Source organism: Mauremys mutica, chromosome 3 (genome assembly GCF_020497125.1).
Source record: "Mauremys mutica isolate MM-2020 ecotype Southern chromosome 3, ASM2049712v1, whole genome shotgun sequence".
Taxonomy (NCBI): Eukaryota; Metazoa; Chordata; order Testudines; family Geoemydidae; genus Mauremys; species Mauremys mutica.
In genome coordinates this window covers 34,229,249-34,257,159 of record NC_059074.1, presented here as the reverse complement: position 1 = coordinate 34,257,159, position 27,911 = coordinate 34,229,249, and positions in this window count along the sequence as shown.

Below are 27,911 nucleotides of genomic sequence, written 5' to 3'. Positions count from 1 at the left end.
TGCAAACTGATGGGAGTAACTTATACAGTGGCCAGTTAAACATCTAGCAGTCCTTCTATATGCGCATTATCTGATCTGCACTTGCATATCTGCCATTTGGACACAGAAATTGGACATATGCAACTATTTACATGGGCCTGACTTTGAATCTGACCCATTATTTATATATAAAATCAAACTTAAAGTGGGTGAAGTTATGATCAAAGCTTGTAGGCTGCTGAGAAGATATTGCCTGGGATATGTGTGTCCATGAGTTCCCTGTATTTATGGATGTGCAAGGGTCAAATGAGACATAGAGATGCAGGTGAGGAGAGGATGGTTCTTCAACACAGTTGTAGCACATGTTGGGGAGAGAAGGCTGTTAATCCTGACCCACATCAGCTAGCTTGCAGGTCTGTTCCTCCTGCCTGCCTCTTCAGTCACTGCCCTGATTCAATGAACACCACAATCTCTTAATATTGGATCCAGTCTTCTCATTCCCCCAATGGTCTCTAATTCTTACACCTACCCACGCACTCCTAGCTTCAAGTCCCTCCCCCAGCCCTTCCGCACTAAGCCGTTTATCACTACCCTCCACTCTTGCCTTATGCCCTAACTCTGCCCACAAATATTGATATGTTCACGACAAGCAAAACAGGCAAAGCCCCTTGATGATGGGGCCTTTTGTAAAGAAACGCCCTTTTCTTTTGTGAGTATAGAACCATCTCATAGACCACTACTGCTGAAGCTATTGCTCCTTTCCATGTAGGGTTAAAGACACTCCTATACAGAGAGCCTCCATTAGGTCAATGCATCACTTCAAATGTTGATTAAACTTTGTGCTAGTGTAGTTCTCCCTTTGACCTTTGTGAGGAATTTGTCTGATGCCAAAAGAGAACAGAAGAAAACTGTGATCTTTTCTCTATATTTGCTTTCTAAATAAACTTCTAGGTAAATAATATACGTGAGACTCTGTGTTTCCAAGTCTCACAGTTCTATTGTGAGTCTCACTATAATTGATGTCTTTCTTTAAGCCCTAGCTCCTGGAGTCATGTGAATATCTGAGGAATCTTAGTTGCCATGTAAAAAAGTAAGTTTCTAGTTCACCTTTGAGGAGAACACCATGAAAATGTGGCCCCAGTGTATCGTAAAGGCTCAAAAATTAGAAGGCAACTACAAAGTATACAAAATATGTTATTTTTAAACTAATCTCATGATTTATTGGAGCCAGACTCAGATTCATGGATGTTTTGGGTTGCAAAATTGGAGACTTTATTATAATGTCAAAGATTATAAAAAATAAAACAGTTTCCAGGCTTTATAATTATCAAAATGATGGTGGATCTAAAATACAGCAAAAACAACAGACAAACTCGGGCCAACACTTTCAAAAGGGGCCACCAATACTGGCTGCCTCAGTTTTTGCCTGGCCAAATGTATACACCCTGGGCCTGATTTTCATAAGCGCAGCTCTTGCTGAAGCCAATGGGCTTAAGTGGGACTTACGTGGTGCATACGCTTTGTACTGGCCCACTGCCAGGGATGAATTTCATCCTGAGAAACATACAAAAGGAGGAGAGAATTGCTAGCCTTACTCAGACTGCCGCCTTGAGAGACTGACTGTAAAATACACAACAGAGAAGATTTATTTGAAAACATATGGAAACAATTTATGGATTATATTGAAAATAAGCACTACTACTATATTTGTTGTAAGGGCTCTATAATGATGGTTTCCTTTTTAAATGGACATTCTATTTCTGTTCTATGTTTTGTTTGTCTCTCTTGTTACATTTTAATGAGTTCATTTTGGTTTTGTATATGGTAGCGGTAGAGTTTGCTTAATCACTGGGCTGTGTGAATGTGTCTGCAGGGATATTTCTTATATATATTTATCTATAGGCTAGATTCTCCCCCCTGCCCCTTTTCTCATATTGAATAGCATTTTACTCCACAATCAGTCCCACTGAAGTCTGTCGGGCTGGCTATGCAATAAGGTACTACCCAATGCAAGCATGGGAGACAAAACTGGGCCCTGCATTTGTATATTCTATTTGTTTCAAAATGTCCCCTGCCGCCTGGTGCTCCTGCCAGGGACCAGGGTCGGGATGCGGGAGCTTCCCCGACCCTGCCCTCCCAGCTCTCTTGCCAGGGAGCAGGGTTGAGGCGCAGGGGCCTCCTCTGCCCCACCCTCCCAGCACTTACGATGGGGAGCAGGATTGAGGTGCAGGGGCCTCCCCTGCTCCACCCGTCCAGCACTCCTGCCAGGGAGCAGGGTCAGGGCATGGGCGTGCCCATTTTGCCAGGGCTGCGCAATTGGCAAGGACCCCTGGGCATGGGCCCTGTCGGCCCAATAGCTAATCTTCCAGTGGCTGGGATTCATAAAATGCCTGGTCAGTTGACACCAAACTCTGTAAGTGCGTAACTTGCTCAGCACCAAAATTTTTGCAGTAAAAATTTCCCTAGGCCCACTGAAATTTCTGCCTCTGTACATGCGCACTACAACCCCATGGAGCTGACCAGACCCATAAGCCCTAGAGTGATGAACAAACTGGAGGAAGATAGGCGTTCCTCTGCTTAACTCATCTGCAGAGCCGAATTTGATAGGCATGATCAGAGCTCACCTACTGGGCCATGCTCCCATAAGGGAGCTTACCCAAAATGGGAGAGAAGAGGGGAGGAGGAGGAGGATCATCCTTACAACTTTTAGCCTAGTGGTTGGATGCTCACCTGGGATGGGGGAGAGCCCTGGTTCAAGTGCCCCCTTCACCTGCAGCGGTGAAGGGATTTGAACAGGGATCTGACACTTCTCAGATGAGTATCCTAACAACTGAGCTACAAGAAAACAGTGTAGGTGCAGGGTTCGCAGCTGAGAACCCAAGCAGAGAGAGGTGCCTATCATAGAAGATTAGGGTTGGAAGAGACCTCAGGAGGTCATCTAGTCCAACCTCCTGCTCAAAGCAGACCCAATCCCAACTAAATCATCCCAGCCAGGGCTTTGTCAAGCCAGGCCTTAAAAACCTCTAAGGATGGAGATTCTACCTCCTCCCTAGGTAACCCATTCCAGTGCTTCACCACCCTCCTAGTGAAACAGTTTTTCCTAATATCCAACCTAGACCTCCCCCACTGCAACTTGAGACCATTACTCCTTGTTCTGTCATCTGCCACCACTGAGAACAGCCTAGCTCCACCCTCTTTGGAACCACCCTTCAGGTAGCTGAAGGCTGCTATCAAATCCCCCCTCATTCTTCTCTTCTGAAGACTGAATAATCCCAGTTCCCTCAACCTCTCCTCGTAAGTCATGTGCCCCAGCCTCCTAATCATTTTCGTTGCCCTCCACTGGACTTTCCCCAATTTGTCCACATCCTTTCTGTAGTGGGGGGCCCAAACTGGACTCAGTACTCCAGATGTGGCCTCACCAGTGCCAAATAGAGGGGAATAATCACTTCCCTTGATCTGCTGGCAACGTTCCTACTAATGCAGCCCAATATGCCATTAGCCTTCTTGGCAACAAGGGCACACTGTCAACTCATACCCAGCTTCTCGTCCACTGTAATCCCCAGGTCTTTTTCTGCAGAACTGCTGCTTAGCCAGTCAGTCCCCAGCCTGTAGCAGTGCATGAGATTCTTCCATCCTAAGTGCAGGACTTTGCACTTGTCCTTGCTGAACCTCATCAGATTTCTTTTAGCCCAATCCTCCAATTTATGTAGGTCACTCTGGACCCTATCCCTATCCTCCAGCGTATGTACCTCTGGACCCTATCCCTACCCTCCAGCGTATGTACCTCTCCCCCTAGCTTAGTGTCAGACTATCTCTGAGAAAGGAGCAGGACTTGGGCACTGCTCAATTTGACATCTTAGGTGAGGAGCCGGCTAGCATACTGGGTTTTAAGAATCCCATTCAGAGGCACCTATCTCTTCCCATTCATTGTATTGCAAGCCTAGGTACCTACACCAGACTTTGTAAATCCCAATGGTTTTCTAGGTGTCTAAAAGTTTCTTGGCGAATCTAGTAGTTTTCCATTAACCTTAAAAGGCCAGATTCTGCACTGCAGCTCCAATTTCCCCAACGTATTTAAGTGCATGCTGAACTTTAAGCAGATGAGTAGCCCCTTGATTTATATTTGTGTGATCTCATTCATTCATGGAGCGTGAACACGGAATTTGACCCTATTAAGCAGCAAACTTGAAACTGTATAGTTTGGTCAGGTAAAGATTTATGCTCAAACTAATCTTCCAGGTTTAGTGGGTACAGTGAATTACCACACTCACAGGCACAACCCTCCACCAGAACAATAGAAGTCTCAATGGTAAAATCACAAGACTGGTTTGCACGTCACTAGGAATAAGAAAGAAGAAAAACTCGACTGTTCATGAATTCTCAGGGTCAACGATTTAAAAAGATATGATATCCTGAAAACCATACCTAGGAGGGCCTCTTTTCTGAAGTGTGGGGGTGGGCCTACTAGAAAGCCTACAGGCATTAGAGACCCCAACATTAGAAAAAAGGGTAGTCACTTTCTAAAGTGCAAGCACTGAAGATTCAACTATCCTGGTAGCTGTTCTAGCACTTGGAAACATTTCCTGACCAATTTTCAAAAGCAAAGTCACAATTTGCATTTTTAATACTGAAACGTAATATGCTGTCACTGAGAGACACTCCTGAGTGTTATTACTTTTCATTATAAACATGATTACAGCTGATCTGCTCGACCAGATGCATTCTTGAAAACCAAAAGAGAGGGTTAAATGAAAACCAACATATGTAAAAGATTCACAATGCTATATTTCAAATAAGAAACATATTTGGGGGGGCTGGGAGGGGAAAGCCAAGGAGCACAGTGGTTAAAGAAAAACTGAAAGAAAAACACATAATTGCTTTTAGTCTGTCATTTCCCCCCACAGAGTAGTAAATAAGAGCTTTGATACATAAAAGCAGTTATCAAACAGTAACAAATTAGTTCTTCACCATCTGTGATCCACGCGAGGGGGGCGACAGTTTTAGGCAAGATTTTAAAATATGAAATCAACTATTTGTGAACTCGTTTCAGAGTCTCGCTGTCTACTTTGCCTCTTAAAACGTGGCCACAAGAAAGAGATGAGGTTTTCAAAACTAACAAAAAACAGCAGTTGTGGTTCCACTCTTTAAATGCTGCTAATTGCTGGCTGACATTCGTAAACAAGATGTTTCCTTTCCTACCACAGCCTGCCATAGTTCAGCTTCTCTTTCAAGAACACTTAAAAAAAAAAAAAGTGATTACAACCTTAGAGAATCCTATTACCTGGGCTCCTTTATGTTACAAATGGCAAATCTGGGATCTGAGCCTGGATCCATTCCCTTAGAAATATTGCAACATAAATCGAATTATTTGAAGGCTCTCTCTTGGTGTCTCTTGAGACTCTCTAAGCGAACAGACTGAAATGGTGGCTCCAGAATACAGTCACAAAAAGAGGAGCATAGAGTTCTCATGATGGGGTTTAATGACTATAAGTAACACCATGTCAAGGCACAAGCAACCCTACATTAACACAGGAGGAGAGAACAGATTAAAACAGCTCATTCCTTCCTGCATCAGAGCACTTTTTCATTTGTTTCATTCCTCTATGTAATGCAGATGGCTTTTAGGGCTTACAAGTTATTAAATATCATGTAGTTATTGATGACTTGTCTCTGAGACATTTTTATGATTTTACAGCTAGTTTGAATTGGTCTTGGAGTTAACATATGCCTCTTCCTAGAGGAAAAACACAGATTTAAAACTCTAAAAAGATCAGGCTTAGAAACTGCTGGATGTGATGCTTTTTTAAACTAGTATTTTTCTTGCACTTCGATACAATATGGAGAGGAAAGAAGCCATTGATCCTGCAGCTTGTGTTATTTCATGGGATAATCCCATGTCTTTGGTATGTGTGATTTCTACTTTCAGTGAAATACAATGGACCTTTCAACACCTTAAAAAAAGTATTTAGTCCCAGAAATGTAAAAGTGAATTACCAGTTATTCCTACAATTTCACATCCCTAGACTTTAGCACCTGAGGCTCAGAAAGTGTTGTTTGGGCTATTTTTATTGGATTAAGAGGCTTTGACTGTCAACAATATGTTTCAGAGACTTGATCAAATTGATCATAAGAAAATGAGATACACTTGTGGTAAATCAAAATAATAGACTATACAGGAGACAAATTCAATTATATGCAGACTGGGGCTTGAACAATGACAGAAGCAGTGTAGTGGATGTAGAGTTTACTAGGTATTTAAGAATTAGGGTTATTAGGAAAGGAAGTGCCACACTTTTTAAGTTAACCGCACTATAACTCAGCTCAGTCTGACCCTGCTCAGGCTTCTGACAAAAAATCTAGTTCACACTGAATAAGCTCAGAGACTAACACAGGCAATTTAGTGTAGTCACTTCACTACTAACATGGCAACCTCTCATTTCCATGCCAGTAACCTGATACCTATCTTTATATGACCCCCACTAGCTACCATGCCAGAATTAATCCAAGGGGATACATATCTTTGAGATTATTATTATTTCAGTCCTGTATGTATTTAGCTGGTTTGCTCAGGACACTGACAATAACAAGATTCACTCCAGGATGGTTATGATGTGATTTTAGCCAGGTGCAATTTAGGCTTGGCAATTTCAGTGAAGCTGGTGCTTATAATGTGGCTGCTGGAAACAATATTGATGGTTTTGTTCTCTGATGTTCTTCAAAGAATCAAGTTTACACCTTTTCCTCTTGTATCTATGGGTTTCTGGGATATCCCTGGCATTTAAAGTACATTTTAGCAATTTCTCTGGTACCTCTCGCTGTCCATTTCCCCAAAATAGGATTATGTCTCTTCTGTGGCATAGCTTCTCTTGCTAGCTTCCAGTTGTTATTGTCTGGTCTCAGGTGGCCTGGCTACCAGCCTGGGAAGCAGTTTTGTATCTCTGTCATAACATTTTTATTTCTTTTGCCTTTCAGCTGTATTTGTAAGTTGGATATTTGTTCATATTTGAGTCTTCTGGAAAGAACAATCAAATAGGAGAAGGGTTGAGGTAGCCAGTCCTCATATTAGTGTAGTTTTTATACATCCAGCCGGACTAGATATCGAGCCTTTCATCTTTATTGCTATATTTTGTTTTCTTTAACACATTTTTTACTGTCTGAATAAGCAATTTTCCATCCAAATCACAATTCTCCACAGCACCGATTCAGCAAGGTGTTTAAACATGTGCCTAATTTAAGCATGTGAGTAGTTTTTATTCAACAACCCCCACCCACAACAGAGGGCAAAAAAAACAACAAAAAAACAAAAAATGGTCAGCCAATCAGTACGGAAAAAAAATAAAAAATGGGTGACTGACACAGCAGTATGGATCCCCCTGGAGCTGGCACCCAGAGAAACCACTCTGCTTTCGGGCCCCTAGAATCAGCCCTGCATCCAGGCTATGGCTAAATCTTACAGATTCTTTCTCCATACAATCCATCCACACCACTAAAATGCTCATCCTGGCTCTCATCATCTCACCTCTGGATTATTGGAAAATCCTTTACACTGGTCTTGACAAATGCAATCATGCCCCACTCTCGTCCATTCATAATGCAGCTGCAAAGATCATTTTCCTAGCCTGTTGCTTTGACCATGTCAACCCTCTCTTTGAATCCTTCCACTGACTCCTTCTCTATCACATCAAACATAAGTTATTTGTCTTCACTTTCAAGGCCCTTTATGTCCTTTCTCCGCCCCAACTATCACCTCTCATTCACTGCCAAGAGGTTGACCGCTGCCTCCAGCTGACCCATGATGCCAGCCTCCATCATACACATTGTAAATGTTTAAACTAGCACTTTTGTGCTTGCTCCCATGCTACCCCTCACACTTGGGAGGAGCTCGCTGTAAACAATGGACTCATCATCCTCCTTCAGAACCTTTCTTAAAACTTTCCTCTTCTGTGATGCCAAAGATTCTTGACAATGGTTAGGCCACTCGTAGGCTAAGATCACTGGCTATCATACTGACCAGTACTGTCTCATTGTTTCCATGGACTCCCTGTCTAGTTCTGTATCCATCTGTTATCTCTTGCCTTATATTTAGATTGTAAGCTCTTTGGGGTAGAGACAGTCTTTTTGTTCTGTGTTTATAGAGTTCCTGGCATAATGGGGTCTTAGAAAAGGGCTTCTAGGCATTATAGTAATTTGAAGCAGCAGCATCTATGCACTTTATTTAAGAACACGAGTAGTCCCGTTGATGTCAATGTGATTTGATGTATTTAAGTGCACTCCTGAATTGCAGTCCAAATATTGATTTAAATATCTAATTTTAGGTGCCCAAATTTGAGATATTTGATTATATTGATCAGGGATTTGCAATTATTTTAATTCTGAATCTTAGTTTATCATCTCCATAAATCTGTTTATTCTCTTTACATTGTGGAATGAAAATCTCACCTATTGTTTATTTGACTAGTCTATTAAACTCCACATATATGACATAAAATAAAAAGTCAGTCCTTGCTCAGAAGATCTTACAAATTTAGTTGTAACAAGATGCAACATGTGGATGAAACAATGGCTGTGGGGAAGAGGAAAGACAGAATAACAGTGAAATGAACTTAGTTTCCTAATAAGAAATAGTCATTTCTGTGCCACAACCTATTATATAATTTCCTTGAAATAACACTGCATTCTACTCTACTATCCAGTTTAAAGGCTGCAACGCTACTATTAATGTTTAGCTGTGTTTGCCAGTCTGGAGCAGTTTGCTCTTCATTTGCTCTACCTACTGAGCAGTTAAATTGAATACGGTGCAGTTTTTGCAGTATTTTCCATATTAAGTTTAGGAAATCATGTAAATACTGTGCTAAAGATAAATATCACAGTGTGGTAAACATCCAGTTTTTATCAGCACTCACTGTATACACACTTGGTTTGAAAATGCTATTTACATCTCTCTTAGAAAAAATATGTTACAATAATGGTCCATAACAGTATGATCTTGTTATATACTGTAGAGTTTTGTACCATTAGACTAGAATGCCACAGTGTTTGGGGTTTTTTTAAGAGCTCAATCTATATGAAGATGCTCAGGCATGTATATGTGAACTCATTTTCCAGTATTTACATATGCATATTGCTTACAGCTTTCCAAAATGTAGCCCATTGGTTCTAAACACCAGAATAAGGCCTGATTTGCCATGGGACCAACATACAGAGACACCATAGACCAGATCTTCAACTATTGTAAAATCAGCATTGATTTCAATGGAGTTATGCTGATTTGTGTCAGCTGAGAATCTGTTCCCCTAGGTGGACAACCTGATCAGCTGTGAAGGGCTAAGCTCCAATGCTTCTTCTGAGTTTGAGTTTAATTCATAAGAGACTCAACGGCTCAGATGATTATCTGAAGTGCTTCACTTTGCAAAATTTCAGCGGGAAATATCATGAGAACCTAAATACTTCCTGCTTCTAAATCAAGCCAGAAATATCTTGAGCACTCTCTTTGTTGTGGTATTTTGGCATTTACATTTCTGGTCTCTGACGGAAACCAGAAGTGCAGAAGCATGCAAAAATGAAAAGAATGGAAAAAGGTTAACCAAACATTTCAGAACCTTCAAAAAGAGTTAGATCAGTTCAAGAAATTGATAAAGATAACAGAGCATCAGTATTCTTATGTTTTCCGAAACATTAATCTAGTTTTACTTATCTGGTAGTAGTTTGGGGACAGGGATAGATAGGTCAAGGTATTAGGAAACAATCTCTAAACAAAGGGTTCAGACTCAAGGAGCTTTCATCAGATAACTACTATATGGCCAATATGAAATGAGTTGGGGGTTCCCCACAGTTTAGTTCCAAGCAGAGAAGTGTCTACAACAACATAATAATCATAGTCATAAATAATACTATCACCAGTATTGTAAGAAAGGATAAGGACTGAAAAGGCATGGAGAGAGAACAACCCTCTCTCACTTCTAGAAGTGCTCCCAACAGAACAGAGCTGAACTTAGATAACAGTGGAGGGCTATCATGGACCCTGAACTCCTAGAGCCTGTTCTGGATTGCCCACATCTGGTGGATAACCAATTTCAGTTTCCAATGCTGTCAAACTAGCAGATGTTATGAGACCAATAAAGGTACCAATCAGAGAGCTGAAGAAAATCGCAAGCTCAAGATTTGCTGAAGCAGTACTATCTGTTAAAAATGAAATAATATGCCTGACAGTACATATACTGAAAACAGCATTACAGATCTCACCAGCAAAAGTTACTTTTCAAATGCAATATACCCCCTCCCCCACATAAATACATGACTCAACACTCACACACATGGGGGCAGGGGGCTGAGACATTAGGTTACTTTAAACCAGACAAAGAAGAAAGAAAACAAAAGATTGTGTGTTCAAAGTCCTTTAGGTGTTGCACGAAGTATTCACTACATAATAAAGGGAGCAACAACTAATACATCTAATTAGGTTACACATTAGCCAGCATAGTGAGTTCAAAGTGTCTGTGTTCTTTAATGTTTTGGTTAAATTTAATGGTGCCCTTTTACACTGCAATGTCATCACTTTCCACAGTTTTTCATTCATAAAAAGACACATTTCTGAAGGGAGGAATTTTTATATTTTAAAAAATGGAAGAGCTCATGTTCAACTTTCATCATAGGAGGATCATTCTATGCTTATAAAGCATAGTTCAAAGCTGCTCAGGTATTTATATTAATCATTGGATTTTGCAAACTCTAAAGAATGACATAATTCATATATATCTATTGCACTATGTGGCCACGTAAAAGCCTAATAATTAATAACTATGGTAATTCATATAAACTTTTCCCAGTTGTAAGAGTAAAACATCATTCAATATATATTACACTTTAAATCAGTGAGTCAAATCTTAGGATCCTTAATCTTTGCTCTATGTTTCTTCAAATAAAAGTCCCATTGGATCAAATCCTATATTCCTGACTATATCTTAACTTACTTCTTCCTCTTTTAAGTTAATGACACAAATTCTCACAGGACTTCACATATGTTGATGGCTTGGCATTGGTCTGAATGATTCTTAGTCTAATTTGGGAGGAGAAGCAGAGAGACTCCTCAGCTGCTCTTCACGTTGGTCCCCTGGAGCTGCTGAAGATGGGGAAAACATGCAAATTAAGTTTGTTTCCCCTCCACAACTTCTGACTCTTTTTCGCAATCCATGCATGATGCATGGAAGCTCTGGGACAGCAGTAAACCCTCTGGAGTGACCTGCTGCAGGAGAAGCAGAGGGGCTCATCATTAATGGAGATACTCTGTGCCCCCTCAAAATTAGCCAGGGGGGAAGGGTTGTTGTCCTGTCTCCCTGGCTCTGATTGGGTTGGTGGGATCTTTGGAAGAAACTGTTCTGTTTCTGAACTGTCTGCCAGTAGTTCAGGCTCCCATCAATGAGAAAATCCTGTCCATGTTCAGGGAAAGTGCTGCTCTAGAGATGTCAACCTCTTACTGCCATGTGGTGGTGGTGGGCAGAATCACTGTCTCCAGTGGTGTGGGTGGGGCTGAGCAATCACTGAGTAGCTCCACAGATACTGTGGAACAGGCCCTCCATGCTCAGGTTCACGTAGCTCTCTGTGGATGCAGAACCCAGGTAAATCATGGCAATTTGGTTGAGCTTTCTGGCCACTTAGAATCAAGGACACGATTTGGTCTAAACGGGGGGAAGCGGGGCTGCTTTAATAAGTATTAAATACTAATTAAGAAGGAGCTTCCGGGTTTGGCTCAACGTGCATATAAACTGGGTTTATTTAATTACATTTGGCTTAATTATCATTGCTCTTAGGACTTTATGTATCTTTTTTGTGCAAAAATAATAGGAATATTTACAAAAGAAACAAATCCATTTCTCTGCAACTGGATTGCAATCCCGCTTCTTGTCATCAAATGTGTTAATTACATATATAAAATGGAGCAAAATAGATATGACTGATTCTCACTTAATGTGCCAGGAACAGTTTCCAAACTAAGAAGTCTCTCTCCAGTTTATTCTCTCCCTCTATTTTTTGTGCATGTAATATATAATATCCCACTTTCCAGAATGGCACAGTGAACACAATGAAAGATTTCATGTATTCACTCTTTTGGGGTTCTCTCTTTTCCTATCTGCACAAAATGATTTTTCTTCCCCAGGACATGAGGTATAAATGTTTCTTCTCATATGCATCCAAGATTCACTCTCATCTGATTCATCCCCAAGTAAAACTAGGAAAGCACGAGGAGCTAAACATTCTAGTAAGAGTTCAGATGTCAACAGTGCTATAACATATGTCCTATATTAATGACTTGCATTTTGCATCTATTGCAGAGATCAGTTTTTTCAATTTTGTGGAAAACAGCAAAATCTGTGGATTATGTAAATTGGGATGTTTTGTATTTAGTTGCTAAGGAAAGTCAAAACTGAACTAAATATTTTCTGATACTTTGTTTTCACAATTATGCCCCATACCACATATTTACTCTCTTATTTGATTCAGATCCTCGAGTGAGAATATTCTGGATCTTAAATCATTTGTAAATTGAGTATTTATGGTATGTAATGCTAGCTATAATATTTCAAACAAGAACTTGGATAGCATATGCTAATCTTAAACCAGAAAACGTCAACCTGTTCTATCAAAAAATTGAGATGAGCAATGCAAGGCCAGCATCTTTCATAAGCTCCTACCATCTTTACCAGAGGGTATAAAAATTATATGGGCTCATACTTGTCCACAATTACAGGAGCACATCTCTCATTAGCTTTAACAGGAGCTGCACCCACATTACTAAAGGCCAAACTGAGCCTTAACTTCCAAGCCCTACACCTACTGAAGAGATAAAAATTCTCATGGACTTCAGCTGGACAAGGATCAGGCCATATGTTACTTAAGGTGCTGATGTGGTTTGTAGAATTTTGAATTCTTTGCATGTTACATCTCTACCCCGATATAACACGACCCGATATAACACGAATTCAGATATAACGTGGTAAAGCAGTGCTCGGAGGGGGAGGGGCTGCGCACTCCGGGGGATCAAAGCAAGTTCGATATAACACGGTTTCACCTATAACATGGTAAGATTTTTAGGCTCCTGAGGACAGTGTTATATTGAGGCAGAGGTGTATATGGCAGAATATCTCCCATTTAGTTCATGCCAAACTACTATTTTTCCCATTTGAATTATTTGAAGCATGATGGATTTTTTAATCAGAGGGATTCTCACTGGTTCATAGATTCCAAGATCAGAAAGGATTATTGTGATCACCTATTCTCACCTCCTGTATAACAAGGGTAATAGAACTTATACCAAAATCATTCCTTTTGAACTAGAACAGATCTTTTAAAAGAAACATTCAATCTTGATTTTAAAATTGCCAGTGATCAAGAATCCACCAGGACCCATTGGTAAATTGTTCCAATGGTAAATTAAAATTCTACTAGGAAGCAAGTCACTAGTAGTTCTTAGTAATGATATGATCTCCATGTCATTGGAAAATTTTGTAGGCTGTTATATTACTTCTGCCAATTATATATCATATCACATATCAGGTAAAGAACTACTGTGTATTAGTTTATAAGATAAATTCTAACACGTCTGCTTCCACTTTCTGAAGTTTTTTTGAGTGCCTATTTGTTGTGGCCAGTTGCAATGCTTCTTCATGGAAATACTGTGATGACTATACAATAACATTCACATTATGTCTAAGTAAAAAACAATCTCGCTTTTCATAATAGGAGAGATTTTCTGTTCTGCAAAGAGTCCAGCTAGCTCTTTTGGTTGGTGGCTGCAAATCACAGTGTTCTTGAAAGGAAGGTTCACAACTGATATTTAAAGTCTTTGGTAAAGTTAATAATTCTTTATCCTCAATCTCAAAAAACAGTTTGGTTCTTTGTAAAAATGCACTTTGAAAAAATTACTAGTAAAATGACATTGTGGGATTTTCAAAATGGTCAGCATTAGCCTAACTCAGCATCTAGTTAAACTAATCATGGAGTCACTGAGACAAAAGAATCCATTTACAAATACATATTTTTTTAATACTGCCAGTTTTGCAAATTCTTCCTGGAATCTGGGAGCCAAGTTGGAAAGGACTTATTTCCGACTTATACATTATTACCAAAAATAAATACTTTAGGAATCTTTAGGAAAGAAGTGAACAAACTGGAGGGAGTCCAGAGACAGCAACAAAAATGAAAAAGATTTAGAAAACCTGACCTATAAGGAAAGGTTAAAAAAAACTGGGCATGTTTAGCCTTGAGAAAAGAAGATGGAGTGGAAGGGAGTATGATAACAGTCGTCAAATATGGCAAGGGCTTTTATAAAGAGGATTGTGATCAATTGTTCCATGTCCACTGAAGGTATGACAAGGAGCAATGGGTTTCACTGGAAGCAAAGAAGATGGGTTTCATCTGCAGCAAAGAAGATTTAGGTTAGATATTAGGAAAAACTCTCCAATTATAAGGGCAGTTACGTTCTGAAGTAGGCTTCAAGGGAGGTTGTGGAATTAATGGAGGTTTTTAATAAGAGGTTGGAAAAAACCTGAGAGTTGGTCTAGGTTTACTTGGTCCTGTCTCAGTGCTGGACTTGATGAATTCTTGAGGTCCCTTCCAGCCCTACATTTCTATGATTCTATAAGCCAAATTCTTCCCTCATGTTCGTGTGGGCAACTCCATTGCCTTTAATGAGAGTGCACAATTGTAAACAATGAGGACAGAATTTGGCCCTGCAATTGGAACTTAGTTTTCAACTTTGCTGATGCAGATAAGCCAGAATAGCATTCAGCAAAATCCTCCCACTGTTGTGTTAGCTCTATAGGTAGGGCTCTACCAAATTCACAGTCCATTTTGGTCCATTTTGCGGTCATAGGATTTTAAAAATCGTACATTTCATGACTTCAGAAATTTAAATCTGAAATTTCACAGTGTTGTAATTGTAAGGGGTCCCAAAAAGGAGTTTGGGGGGGTCGCAAGGTTATTGGGGGGGTTGTAGTACTGCTATCCTTACTTCTGTGTTGCTGCTGGCAGTGGCGCTGTCTTCAGAGCTGGGCAGCTGGAGAGTGGCACCAAGTCTCAGAGCCCAGGTCAATTGATACAGGCTCATGGGGCTCAGGTTATGGGGTTAAAAATAGCAGTGTAGAAGTTCGGACTTCAGCTGGAGCCCAGGCTCTGTAACCCGGCAAGAGGGGAGGGTCTCAGAGTGCAGGCTCCAATCTGAATGGGAACTTCTACACTGCTGCTTTTAGCCCTGTAGCTGGAGCCCTGCAAGCCCAAGTCAGCTGACCAGGACTCTGAGACTTGGTGCCATGGGTTTTTCTTTGCAGTGTAGACATACCCTCTTACACTTACATAAAGGCTTTCATCCCAAAGGGTCCCTAACTATGTAATGCATACAAACAGAAACTACCTTAGTCAACACCAAAGTGTAGCTACCCAGGGCAAAACACATGAAACCCCTTTGTCACAATAGTGGAATAAGTTACTACTATGTCATTTCAAAGTTTCCTTTATACACCTCTACCTCGCTATAACGTGACCCAAGATAACACGGATTCGTGTATAGCCCAGTAGCAGCGGGGCTCCAGCGGTGCTTTAAAGGGTCCGGGGCTCCGGCTGCTGCGGGGAGCCCCGGGCCTCTTAAATCACTACTGGAGCCCTGCCGCTGCTACCCCTGGGCTGCGGCAGCAGGGCTCCGGCGGTGCTTTAAAGGGTCTGGGGCTCTGGCTGCTGTGGGGAGCCCCAGGCCCTTTAAATCCCACTGGAGCCCTGCCGCCGCTACCCCGGGGCTGTGGCAGCAGAGCTACCCCTAGCGGCTGGAGCCCAGAGCTCTTCAAATCACCGCTGGAGCCCTGCCACCGCTACCCCAGGGCTGCGGCAGCAGGGCTCACCAGCGATTTAAAGGGCCCGGGCTCCCCGCAGCAGCCACTCTTTAAATCACCACTGGAGCCCTGCTGCTGCTACTCCGGAGCTGCAGTAGCGTGGCTCGTCAGTGGTTTAAAGGGCCAGGGGCTCCGGCTGCTGTGGGGAGCCCCGAGCCCTTTAAATCACCACTGGAGCCCTGCCGCCCCTACCCCGATATAATGGGGTTTCAGCTATAATGCGGTAGGGATTTTTGGCTCCCCATGACCGTGTTGTAGCGGGGTAGAGGTGTACCTGTTTCTTAAGCACTCCACATCAGGCAAGCACCCCAATTCAGAAAAGCACTTAAGCATGTGCTTAATTTTGAAGCTATGGGACTTAGGCACATGCTTAAGTGCTTTCCTAATTCAGGGCATCAATGTTTTTCCTTGGAGAGTGGGGAAGAGCATATAGATTTTTAATTAATTTAGAAAATACTTTCCTATATACCAAGAGATTATTCTCTCACTTATATATTTTATGCAGGCTCATTTATATATCAGACAAAGGTACTCTTCTAAATTGAATCCAATAGTTTTAAACAGAACAGCTTTGATATACTGATAATGCTACAATTTATAGGTTTGGGGGATTTTTTTCCTCTCTCTCTCTCTTGTTTGTGTATGCCAGAGGTCCCCTGTTTCCTGTCTCCAGCTGATAATAGTTGGAAGGAGGAGGGTCAGTGAGAAGGAGAGGGCCCTGTTCCCTTGGTGGCTCTCCAGAATGAAGGGAATGGGGGAGTGGGGGGCTTGATCCGTCTGACAGCTGAAACAGATGATGCAGCACACCACCTATGTAAACAGCAATAGGCGCTGGGGCTGATGTAGCACAGAGATATGACCCTGCCCATAGAGCCGCTGAGTCTAGACTCCAGATGTGTTCTCACTGTTACCAGGCCAATTCAGATCCAACTGGTAAATATTTCTACCAGATGACAGTGTGCTCAGTTACAAGAATGAGGACAAAGGACAAAAATAGGAAGAAAATGAGTACTGGGCACTACAGCTGCTTAGAAAACTATTCTGCATAGTTTAAGAGATGTTAAGGGGCAATTATTTAAATAGATCGCACACATTCTTTTATTTCTTACCAAGTTCAGCTGAAAAAGTTCCAAGGCAAATTGAAGGCTATTTAAGTAAATTAGTAATTTAAAATGAACTGAAACAGAGGTCTGTAAAGGATAAAATGTAATTTAAATTGTGATTTTTAGCATTAGGAGCTAATGGAGGGGGAAAAGGAGAGAGCAAAAACCCTATTGCCGATTATGTCAGGCAGGTAAATGTCAATTTTATTATGAGGCGAGAATGCTCTGATCGATTTATAGAAACAGCAGAACCTAGAATAAACTGGGCAGCCGGCAAGTGACGGCTGCTGACTGAGGGCCCAGCTCTGCAGGCACCAGCACAGAAGTAAGGGTAGCATGGTATATATGGTATGGTTTAAATAGCTGAAATCATGAAAATTATTTTTAAAACGGTGAATCTGTTAGGGCCCTATATATAAATTACTAATATTCATTAGAGCAGAGAGAGACAGAGACTGACTAATTCTAGAGCATGGTGGTGAAGACACTAAGTAGAAGGTGGCTATTCTAGGGGTTGCTTGCTGAAACATTTCAAAAGTTTTCCGTTTTGTCCTGATGCAGGATGGGAAAAACATTTCTGACTAGCTCTACTTGAAAACCCAGAGGGGGCCTTTAGGCAGGAGACTTTGGGAGTGGTAAACAGAGAGCCCCCCAAAACACAAGGGAGACATAAGGACTGCGGGGAAGCAGACTGAACCCCATTCCTCAAAAGTAGGGATGCCAGGGAGAAGTTAGGCTTACCTAAGCCTTAGGAAAGACAGATATGCATGGAAATGGTTGTGTGTTAAAATCCAGTCAGGCCTGCTGAGCAGTCAGAGTTGGTACGCAGGGGCTGTAGTCCAGCTCCCCATCTGAGAGTGGAAGAATCACAAAATTCTACAACATCTAGGTAACGGTGTGAGGCCTAACACTTGGAGGGTATTCACTCAGAGAGAGACCACCGAGGGGATCAGAAGTGCAGCTAGCCCCGAACAGTGCCAGTCTTGATAAATTAAAGGCACCCCTCAGAATGTGTGCACAGTATATTCTATTTAGAGACCTGCCTTGTGAAAGACCGTATGTAAATTCCTGTTTGGAAAAAATCAATGGTAGCTTTGCATTTGACTTCAAATGAAGAAAGATTGGTCAAGGCCAGCACTAGACTTTTTGACTAGCACAGTGGCATGACACCAGGCTCCCTTAAAGGGGCAGAGACCCCAAAAAGCCATTCCTAGATATGGGGATTTCCAGGTCACAGCCACATTGGAGTGAGCGCTTCCTACCCTGGCTGTTGCCATGGGTGCAGACAGTGGTATCCTAAAATTCACAGCCTGGGTGTGTGTGGCCAGACTGGAGCTGCGCTGGAGAGTCACTCTTGTCCCTGGCCACTGTTGCTGCTCCTCTAAGGCTTGGCTGGTATGGCGGGGAAGAGGGGAACAGGCTCAGCATCAACTGCTGCTAGTGATAGGCAATATACCTTAATGGAGCATACTCCTGGGAAACTAGTCTTGGCTAGAGGAGGCGGCAGTCCTTTAAAGACACAGGGCCATAGGTGCTGCCAATATGGGCTTCCCTTTAAGCTTTTTAATCTTTTCAGAATGGAAGAATACAGCCTGGAACAGGTAGGGAAGAAAAGGATGAAGTATAAGGGAACAGGTGAATCTTTGACCAAAAACTAAGGTAGCATTTACTTTTTCTTGGTCTAATGCTTGAGACATTTATTCTTGGTGGCCAAGGGATCCATTCTGCCAACCTTGATCATGTTGAGTAGTTCTTTATCCCATGAGAATTCCCATTGAATTGAATGGAACTATTCATGAAGCAAGGTACTATTCAATGAGTAGCAAAGAGTCCTGTGGCACCTTATAGACTAACCGACATATTGGAGCATGAGCTTTCGTGGGTGAATATCACATGCATCCGACGAAGTGGGTATTCACCCACGAAAGCTCATGCTCCAATACGTCTCTTAGTCTATAAGGTTCCACAGGACTCTGCTGCTTTTGCAGATCCAGACTAACACGGCTACCCCTCTGATACTATTCAATGAGTGTAACAGTGTAATCAGTGTACTAAGTCCCTCCAGAAAGAAAAAGGAAAAACCTTATGTTTATCCACCATGTTGTAACAAGCAGAAAAGCCAAGGTAGAAAGCCAGTGTGTGAGGAGGGGCGTCCATGCTCCTAGGTGGCAAGTGAGAGTCATGGCAGTGCCTTGCACCCAGTTAGTAAAGGCATTGTGGTTTTTTATTATTGACCAATTGAACTCGATGGGTATTGTCCTAACCATACCAAATACTGTCAGTTTAGTCTTTTGCTCACATGGAATCTCTAACACAGGAATGGTCTATCAAATTCAGGATTCTGCCTACAGTGGCTAGGACCAAATGCTTCACAGGAGATACAAAATTGTCCAGTTTTGGAGTTCTGTAAAAATACTCGTTGAAGACGCTTCTGCCCAACTCCAAGCACCGAGGGCTAAATTGTGACTTGGACTACATGCCCACACTGGAGAGTAAGGAGTTCAAATGCAGCCCAGCATCTAGATAATGATATCTATAAAAAACAAAGTTGGAAAAGGCGAGGCTATTAAAATGATCAAGTTAAACAAAACATAGCCAAGCCATTCCTCATGTAGGGATCATAAACCAACAGACAAAAGCCTTGAACTGGGGAGGAAAGAAAAAGTTAGCTCTAAATGTGCCTTGTTTAATGTGACCTTTCAAATGGTTAACCTGTAGGTAAATTATAAGTGAGCATTCTCTTATGAACACCTATTAAGCTATTGCTTTTACTAACAGATGCTGGTTATATTTTTTATGTTCAAGAGACAGTGTGGATTTACTTACTAATTGGCTCTCCTTGCACAGTGTTTCATTGACTTTTCTCTTCCTTTTCATCTTTCTTTTGTATTTGAAGAGCTCTAACCAAATGTTAAAGACTCCTGAGGAGAAGTGTGCTTTTTATATTTAAATCCTCACAGTTTGTATGAAAGTGGTTTGGCTGGGTATACAGTGCGTATATGTGTATATTCTCCTGTGAACACTAGTGCACTGTTAAATTATTGAGTTTAATTGGGCTACAGCTGGCGATCATTTTCTGTGGCTATATGGGGGGGATTATTGACTGATTCACTGTCTTTCACTTGTTTCTTTTCTCTCCTCTTCAGCTTTTATACAGGTTAAAAGCGATACGAGTCTGAGGAATTACGAACCTCGAAAGGGAGACAGATTTTATGATTTGCAAGCAGTGCAAAATGTGGTACTTCCTTGCTAATGTCTTCTATGGGGAGCACTTCTGCAGGCAGTGTTGATTTTCTCAGCATATTGATGACAAGAGTCAAGATGCCAGACTATACAACTTTCAGGAAAATGTGGCATATGAGGTAAGTGAGACATATTAGGCTTGATGTTACCCAATTGAAGATGTTGGCAAAATGGAAAAGGACTTTTCCTTCAATGGGGAAGGATGGGGCTGTTAAAGAGAAAGTTACTAAATGACTAGTAGAGTCTAGAGTGCACTGTGTAGGAATTGGAGCTAGGAGACTTAGTCTAAAACAAATATAAAAGGAAGGCATGGTCACCTAGAAACAATAGTGAACAGTGTAGTGAAATTTGCAAAGAGATTCTCAGTTCTATGGAAGCCAGAGAATGACAAACTAAATATGACATAGAAAACACTTCAGTTTTTCCCTTGTCCCTCCTGGTCTCTTCAATTGCATCCCCTCTCAGGATTTGGGTTGTCACCTGTCTCCGGGTGGAATCCCATGCTTCTTCCACTCTCAGACTGGGCCCTGGGCTGCTGTCCCCTGTGATCTACCATCATTAGCTCAGCAGGTCTGACTTAAGTTCAGTGCCTGAATTCTGTGCCCTCTGAAAGGAATTACAGTGCTAACCAGTGACCAAATAGCCTTCTCAAAGCAAAATATTATTTGTTTAGAACAAAAACATGTCAAATAAAACAGATCTTACAACAATGAACAGTCTACATGTGAGTATGCCTTTCCCTAAGGCTTACCATTTCCTGGTAACCAAGGAAAACCTCTGTTGATTTCACACACGCCCGCTGGACCTGTGTCTCTCTTCCATCTCAGTCTGTTGTCGGCAGGAAGAGCCCCTGACAATTGATATCCCTTCTCTCCTGGTAAGTGCTTTTTAACTGTTTATAGCATTTTGATCTGTTAGTTTCCCAGCCTGGCAAAAGAAGTTGTCACTTTGTCCAGGAACCTGGAAGTATGCCTATGTCCTGTAGTTGCCTCCCCAATTATTCAGAGGTTGCTTCTCGATCTATTGTGTAGCTTCCCTGCTTGTTTGTCCAACAGCAACTTATTAAGTATATCACTACATTCACTTAGGAAAATTCTAATAATCCACCATGATTAGCAAAGAATCCTGTGGCACCTTATAGGCTAACAAACGTTTTGGAGCATGAGCTTTCATGGGTGAATACCCACTTCGTCGGATGCATGGCTACCCCTCTGATACTTGACACCATGATTAGGGCCCTATCAAATTCATGGTCCATTTTGGTAAATTTCACAGACATAGGATTTTAAAAATCGTACATTTCATGATTTCAGACATTTAAATCTGAGATTTCACGGTGTTGTAATTGTGGGAGGTCCCAAAAAGGATTTGGAGAGAGGGTAGGGTGACCAGATGTCCCTATTTTATAGGGACAGTCCTGATTTTTGGGTCTTTTTCTTCTATAGGCTCCTATTACCCCCCCCCATCCTGATTTTTCCCACTTGCTGTCTGGTCACCTTGGGGGTGGGGGTCGCAAGGTTATTGGGGAGGGTGTTGCAGTACTGCTACCCTTACTTTTGCGCTGCTGCTGGCGCTGCCTTCAGAGCTGGGCAGCTGGAGAGCAGTGGCTGCTGGCTGTGAGAAGTAAGGTTGGCATGGTATGGTATGACCACCCTTACTTCTGCATTGCTGCCTGCAGAGCTGGGCTCTCGGCCAGCAGCCACCATTTTCCAGCTGCCCAACTCTGAAGGCAGCAGCACATAAGTAAGGGTGGCATGGTATGGTATTGTCATCCTTATGTCTGTGCTGCTGCAGGCAGGGCACTGCCTTCAGTGCCTAGCCAACAGCCACCACTCTCCAGCCACCCAGCTCTGAAGATAGCACAGATATGAGGGTGGCAATACCGTGACCCCCCTAAAATAACCTTGTAGCCCCCCCTGCAACTTCTTTTTGGATCAGGACCCCCAATTTGAGAAACGCTGGTCTCTCCTGTGAAATCTGTATAGTATAGGGTAAATGCACACAAAAGGCCAGATGCATTTATCATGGCTGTGAATTTGTTAGGGCCTTAATCATGATTATACAGCAGCTCTTTCTCACTGACCAGGCCATTTATAATAGTCATGTCATTATTACACATGAATATTCTTAGCATATTACATAGCAACTCCTCATCCTTCACACTCAACATCTCTGGAAATCAGAAGAGTCACTAAACATTTCCCCGTGAATTCCAGGTGAGTCACCTAGATCCAGGAGACCAGGAATAGGTGGGCAACGATGGGGCTGTTAAAGAGGAATAGGTGGGATAATGCCACCAGGGATGTCCCAAAGAGGTATCCAGGTTAAAAATGGATATTGCAAAGCTTATGGGTTGACTAGTGGAAGGAAATGCTGGAAGTCACAGGAATGTCCCCTTTCAGTTTCATGTTTAGTGACCCCCCCCCCCCCGCTAAAAATACAAGCAAATCAACAGAGGTTAAACTCCATGCAAACCAAACCTGTACGTTTAGGGATGTGAAACACACATGTATAGAAACCTGTAGTTTCTGCACAGGTCTATGGAGATCAGTTACTTTCTGGATATTGAGCTGGCTTGGAAAACAAAGAAAGAGAAAGCCTGAAAATATTATTTTGAGGTAAATGATGTGTGATATCAGAAAGATCAGCATGAAGAACAATTGTTTTCTGTACAAATTTTCAAACTGGCACCCTACGATATATCTACATGTTCAGTGTGTACTTGCATACATAAATCACATTTGTACAAACAATCAAATATTTGCAGTGCAAACAAATGGTCTGTGAACAATTTAGGAGGCCAGTTTTGAAAATTTTGCTCTAAATTACTTATCAATAGTGACTTTCAACAAAGTCTACTTCCTACAAATCCTGGGTAAATGCTGCAAAATCAGTGTTCTTGAATGTTTGCATGAAACACTGTTCAGCTTGACCATGACCCTTATCTACTGTGTATGAACTTCAGCCAAACATGTTTTTGTTGTTATGAATGTTTGGGGAATGCTGTTTTTCATACACATACCTATATTCACATGCAAACAAGGGTATTTGTGTATGAATGATATTCACTGTTCTTTATCTTCTGTTTATACTTTCACTGATCCAATCAGAAAGCAAGAATACCATGTGACTGTAGTGAACCATCACTAAAGCTACATTTTAGTCACAGGTATTTTTAGTAAAAGTCATGTACAGGTCATCGGCAGTAAACGAAAATTCATGGCCTGTGACCTGTCCATGACTTTTACTAAAAATACCAGTGAATAAAATATGGAGGGGGAGGCTGCCCGGGAGGGCCAGCTCTGGCTTTTTTGCCGCGCCAACCAAAAAAAAAAAAAAAGGGGTGGGGGTGGAGCAGCAAAGCAGGAGGGGAAAAAAACAAAACAAAATTAAAAAACCTGTGGCACGGCTGGAGCAGCAAAGTTCGGGGGGACACCTGCAGCGCCGGCCGGAGCGGCAAAGAAAACAAAACAAAAAAACTTGTGGCGCGGTCGGAGCGGCAAAGCAGGAGGGGAAAAAAACAACCAAACAAACCTGCAGTGTGGCCGGAGCAGCGAGGGGGAGGGACCTGCAGCGCGGCCGGAGCTGCAAAGCAGGGGAAAAAAACAAAACAAAACAAAAAACCTGGGGCATGGCCGGAGCGGCAAAGCAGGGGAAAAAAAAACAAAAAACGGCGTGGCCGGAGCAGCAAAGCTGGGAGAAAAAAACAACAACAAAAACCCCTGCCGGGCAGCCGGAGCCAGGATGCAGGGGGACTCCCTGTGCTGCAGACGTGCAGCGGAGTGCGCACCCAGTCTAGCGGGGAGGGAGCGGGGGAGAGAGAGAGCAAGGGGGTGGCCAGGGCTTCAGCGGGGCGCTCATCCCGCGGTCCCGACCACTGTGCCGCCTGCCGGGAGGGCTCCGCGCCGCTCCAGTTGGTGGAGAGGGAAGAACAGGGGCTGCCCTGCCCAGTTTGCTGCAGGGCGCTCCCCTCCTCCGCACTGCCGCCCCCTACAGGGCGGCCGGAGCGGCAAACCAAAAAAACAAACAAACAAACAAAAAAAACGGCCGTGCTGCCCTGGGTTTGGGCGGAATCCCGCCCCATAGAATATGCCGCCCCAAGCACCAGCTTGCTCAGGTGGTGCCTGGAGCCGGCCCTGCTGCCCAGGGCCCCTGCGGGTGCTGAGGGAGGGAAACCCAGCTGCTTGGGGGCGGGAGGGCAAGCAGCGGCGTGCAGCCCAGGACCCACGCTGGTGCGGGTGGGGTGAGGGTGGCAGGGCCGGCAGACTCCACACCTGGCTCCGCGCCTTGTCAGCCCCCCCACAGCAGCAGTTTGGGTGTGGGAGAGGGTAGAGGTTAGGGGCATGGGACGGGGTGAGGTAGGCTCTGGGCTTACCTGGGGGTGTTCCCCAGAAGAGGCGACAACCCCCTCACTCAGCTGCTAGGCAGAGGTGTGGCCAGGCAGCTCTGCGGGCTGCCTCCGCTTGCAGGCAGCGTCCATGGTTCCAGGCCAATGGGAGCTGCGAAGCCAGCACTCTGGGAGGAGGCAGCCCACAGAGCTGACTGTCCACGCCTCCGCCTAACAGCTGAGTGAAGGGGATGTCACCACTTCCGGGGACCCCCCAGGTAAGCGCCGTCCAGAGCCCGCCTCACCCCATCCCGTGCCCCAACCCCCTGTCCCCTCCCACACTGAAGCTCTGTTGCTGCTGGGGGGAGGGCATGGGGGCCCTAGACTGCCCCAGCAGCAACCGGTGCGACTGGCACAGGGGTTGCCTGAGCTGCCCGAGCCAGGTGCACTGGCCGCTGCAGAAGTCACGGAGGTCATGGAAAGTCATGGAATCCAGGACTTCCGTGACCTCCGTGACGAACTCACAGCCTTAACCATCACACACCATATGTAAAGCACAGCAAATAATCTAAGTAAACGTGTTGTGAACACCTCACACCCCACCAATTGAAATTTGTTCACAATAATTATTTGGTGAATACAAAATATATTCACAGAAATTCGCATTGGTTTATTCACATGAGCAGAAAAAAGGACTAAAATAACTAGCAGGACTTATTCGACCAACTGTATATATTACTAGAGTGGTTTAAATTAAAAAGAGAGCATTTAGGTTATTGTACTAATAGCACCTCATTAGTCAGTATATCACATTCTAGTAAAATAACGGGTTCAAAAAAAGAATTAGATATGTTCATGGAGGATAGGTCCATCAATGGCTATTAGCCAAGATGGTCAGGGATGCAGCCCTATGCTCCGGGTGTCCCTAAATGTCCAACTGCCAGAAGCTGGGACTTGACAGCAGGGATGGATTGCTCAAAATTGCCCTGCTCTGTTCATTCCCTCTGAAATATCTGGCACTGGCCATTGTCAGAAGCCAGGATACTGGACTAGCTGAACCATTGGTCTGACCCATTATGGCCATTGTTAGGTTTCTTATATTTATGTAGGAAAATACAAATAATCATTGCAAAGAGGTCTGCATCACAATAATATGCATTATTATATGCAATAATATGTAAGACAATGTGAAGATCTGTGCAACATTTGTTAAATGAAACTAAGCTACTGAAGCAGGACAGAATATGAGATTTTGTATTCAAAGCAACTCCAAAATGGGGACCCAGGACAGTTGAAAGCATGTCCTGCTTCTCTGTAACAGTGGTCTAAACAAGGCATGGAAACCAATTTGTGATGGCATTTGAAAGTCTGTCTTACAAAGTCTGGACACGTGTACAGTTTAATCATGGCTTTAATATCTGGGTTCATTTACATTTATTCAAGTGTGTATGTAGGCTCATTTTTTGGTTTAAACTTTCAGGCACTGCTGGTGAAGTCTTACAGCATGTTCAATATTTTAAAAATACAATTGTTTTCAAACAAACCCATATATTGCCTCCAGTGATGTTCAGAACCGTTTAAAAATGTTCATGAGTGCTGAGAGATTGGTTCACTAACAATGTCAGCTTCTTTGTGACTTCTAATTTGCCAGACATAAAGCTCTTTACAGCAGGGAGCATGTCTTCCTAAGTGTTTGTACCACACCTAGTTATGTGGCCATGATCCTGTCTGCGGCCACTGCAAGCTACTGCAATCCAAATAATAAACAATAATTGTGAAAAAATAGAACTAAATTTTAATGACAGTACATTTCAGGCTGTCTAGTTTACAACATAGCAGAAGCCTTTTCATCCTCTAACAGCCAAAGTTGTGTGTGTCTGGCTAAATGCACCACAGTGGATTTTTTTATACTGTATTTCAGGGGGTTTAGTATCAGAGGGGTAGCCGTGTTAGTCTGGATCTGTAAAAGCAGCAAAGAATCCTGTGGCACCTTATAGACTAACAGATGTTTTGCAGCATGCGCTTTCGTGGGTGAATACCCACTTCGTCGGATGCAAGTATTCACCCACGAAAGCTCATGCTGCAAAACGTCTGTTAGTCTATAAGGTGCCACAGGATTCATTGCTGCTCTTTCAGGGGGTTTGTCGTCTGCCTAGCAGCCTGATGACCTAACCCCTTTTCCCACAAAAGTGAGCCAGTTGCAAAAGCTGATGATTCTTCTGAGTTATGTCACAGGATATGTTAGCTTTTGATTAACCAACATCTTCTTCAAAGATAGGGAAATATTAAAAAGTTACAATTTCCATCTTCATAGTCCCTCAAAATATTCAGATGTCTGGTTAGAATACCTCATCCTTAGTAATTCTGTTTTAAGTCATATTAATTTATCTGTTTTAAATGAGAATTCATTCTTTGGAGTTTTCTGCAGAATAGCAGAAATCCTTCCAGGTATTCTCTCTCTGATTGTTTCTTGCCACCTGACTAAACAGAACTCCATGCATATTTCCTATTAACTTTTCTTTTGTATTGCCTAAATATTGTGTTCATGTCACACCTCCTCAGGCATAGTTTCATTAATATATCAATTGCAAGTCTAGACTAGTCGTTCTTTTGTGCAAAGGAAAACATAGTACATTTGAAGAATGAAGGTCACAGAGCTTTATGTAAAGATTAGCAAAGAATATAATGTTGAAAGTACAGATATCAAAAAGACAAAAAAATGGACAGATAGAAAGAAGCTGCCACATGGTGTTTTGAGTTGTAAATATTACATATACAGCACATAGTCTTGCTTTTCCCCTGCTAGCTTTTTTTCTCCTTATTAGTGTAATTATTTATATCATGGTAGCACCAAGAAACCTCAACCTGAGATCAGGGCCCCATTGGGCTAGGCACTGTACATACACATAGTGGGCAACAGTCCCCTGGCGAGCTTTCAATCTAAAGAGGCAAAGGGTGGAAGAGGAAAGAGGCACAGATTGATCAGGTGATTTGCTCAAGATCACCCAGCAGGTCAGTGGCCATGCTCTGAACAGAACCCAAGTCTCCTTATTCCCACTCCAGTTCCCTGTGCATTAAACCACAGTACCTCTCAAAACACATTCAAAAATCTTTTAAGCTGGGTGGAGGAAGAACTGTATTTACACCAACATTCACTGTATTATTATTTGTATTGTGATAGTGTCTAGGAGTCACCATTTTCAAACTGTGCTGGGCTCTGTACAAAGAGAGAATAAAAAGATGGTCCCTACCCCAAGGAGCTTACAGTCTATGTAACAGTGAATGCGCAATCTGAACTGTTTCAGCATTCATAAATATAGCTTGGCAAAGTGGATTAATTCATTCACTGTTTGAGGGACATTTGACTCTGACTGTAGAGGG